Source organism: Myotis brandtii, unplaced genomic scaffold (genome assembly GCF_000412655.1).
Source record: "Myotis brandtii unplaced genomic scaffold, ASM41265v1 scaffold64, whole genome shotgun sequence".
Classification (NCBI taxonomy): domain Eukaryota; kingdom Metazoa; phylum Chordata; class Mammalia; order Chiroptera; family Vespertilionidae; genus Myotis; species Myotis brandtii.
Genome location: NW_005370460.1, coordinates 518,616 through 520,561, shown reverse-complemented (window position 1 = coordinate 520,561; position 1,946 = coordinate 518,616). Strand labels below are relative to the sequence as shown.

General features: G+C 50.8%; 2 long non-coding RNA genes across 2 annotated transcripts in view; both read left to right on the top strand.

The window, feature by feature from the left end:
• Window positions 1–21: 21 nt before the first annotated feature.
• Window positions 22–1,946, top strand: part of LOC106723774 — a 23,053-nt gene continuing 21,128 nt past the window's right edge. Inside the window, exon 1 of the long non-coding RNA XR_001359493.1 lies at window positions 22–382. This is a non-coding gene — a long non-coding RNA (uncharacterized LOC106723774). The remainder of the gene's footprint in view (window positions 383–1,946) is intronic.
• LOC106723775 lies at window positions 1,053–1,557 on the top strand. The gene is made up of 2 exons (XR_001359494.1): window positions 1,053–1,214; window positions 1,257–1,557. It is a non-coding gene; the product is annotated as an uncharacterized LOC106723775 (long non-coding RNA).

Genomic DNA, 1,946 nt, shown 5'->3' with positions numbered 1-1,946 from the left:
CCAGAAGCCCTGGGGCGGACCATCGCTTCCCAGACCCACTAGAGCACCCACCTGGGGGGAACGAAGCTATCAGAACTACTAGGAAGAGAATTTTACATCCCAAGGCTCCAGAAAATATCTCAAGACTTGGCTAGGAGGTGCCAAGTGTGTGCCCGGGTAAATCAAGGGCCCCCTGTTGTGGCCACGCCGGGACAGCAATTCTGAGGTCAGAACCCCGGAGAACACTGGGAAGTGGACTTCACCGAGATACCAGGCGGACAGGAGGGTATAAGTACCTGCTGGTTTTCATTGATACCTTCTCTGGCTGGCCTGAGGCATACCCAACCAAGGCAGAGACAGTACAGGTAGTAGTTAGAAAACTCCTCACTGAAATTGTCCCCCGGTTTGGCCTATCACTATATATGGGGTCTGACAATGGCCTGGTGTTTATCGCCAAAGTTACACAATCTATAGTTAAGGCCCTGAGGGTTGCCTGGAAATTGCATTATGTTTAGAGACCACAGAGTTCTGGACAGGTAGAGAGGATGAATCGGACCTTAAAGAAAACATTACCTAAGTTAAAACTAAAGACTGGCGAAAACTGGGTAAGTCTCCTTCCTTTTGCTCTCCTCAGAGCTAGGTGCATCCCGTATGTTTGGCAGGTTGCCACCTCTCCTTCCCCGCCTAAGGGAGGAAGATCTTGCCCGGCTGTCTACCCAAAATTTGCTTAACTCCTTACAGGCTTTGCAGAGCAGCGCCACGTCAGCACAACGGGTGGTGAGAGCCATACGGGAGGAGGACGTGCTGAGATCTAGTCCAACACAGCCTGCCTTCTCTCTGGGTGATCTCGTCTGGGTGAAGCGCCTGGACCCTAGCAGCCTGGAACCTAGATGGGATGGACCCTACCAGGTGGTGGTACTGAGCACTCCAACCGCCATCAAAGTCGCGGGAAAGAGGCACTGAATATTGTAACCCCGTCCTCCTCATGCCTCTCGCCTGGTGAACTGACCAATTGGAAGGAGAAAGATGTGTGGACTAAGACTCTTATGTCAATGGCCGAGACCCTGGCCAATTCTTCACCATCCAATGCTGAACTCTTCCTCGGTGGCTCGACCCCTACATTGCCAAATGCCTCCTCAATTTCATATCATAGAGGAGGGCGCTGAATCAAAGATTTGATTCGGGCATAAGACCAGTAGGGAATGTGCTAGGGTGAGGGACTGCGGCATGGAAGGGTTACAGAATGTGGGAGGGGGAGGGACTGCGGCCTGGAAAAGGTTACCGATTGTATTAGGGTCAGGAACTGTGGCAGAGAAAAATTGCTAGATTGTCTTAGAAAAACAATATGTTATGATATGCTCCAGCCAGGTGTGACTCCGTTTACCTCCCCTTTGTGCTTATGAACTTTCTGTGAACTTCTAAGGAACAGCTAATGAGATGCTTTGTATTTTTCAACACTGTTTTTGTATAAAGGATCATACTGCACCCTTAATCTCTGCCACATGCTCCGAAGCTCCCAGAGGGGGCGATAGGCACTGTGGTCAGCTGGCCAGCTTAATAAAGGCTCTTAAATTTAAATTCTGAGTCGGTGGTGTATCTTGTTGAGCCAAACCATAACAGAGACCAAAGGACTTGTGTGCATGCATATCAGCATAACCAGTGGACATGGTCAGTAGGGGTGAGGGCATGTGCTGGGGGGCAGGAACGGATGGAAAGAGGTCAGTGGGGGGAAAAGAGACATATGAAATACTTTCAACAATAAAGAATTTAAATTTTAAATAAAGCAGAGCCTCTGAGCCCCTCTGTGTTCACAGCTCCATTGTCCCCACACCCGTCCTGGCAGGTCAGCCTGGGCTGAGGGGCTTGCCCCTGAAAGGGCGATGGCTACGCCCTCCATCTTGCCCCAGGGCGAGGGCTACGCCCTCCATCTTACCCCGGATCCTCCATTTTTGAGCAGCCATGTGCTC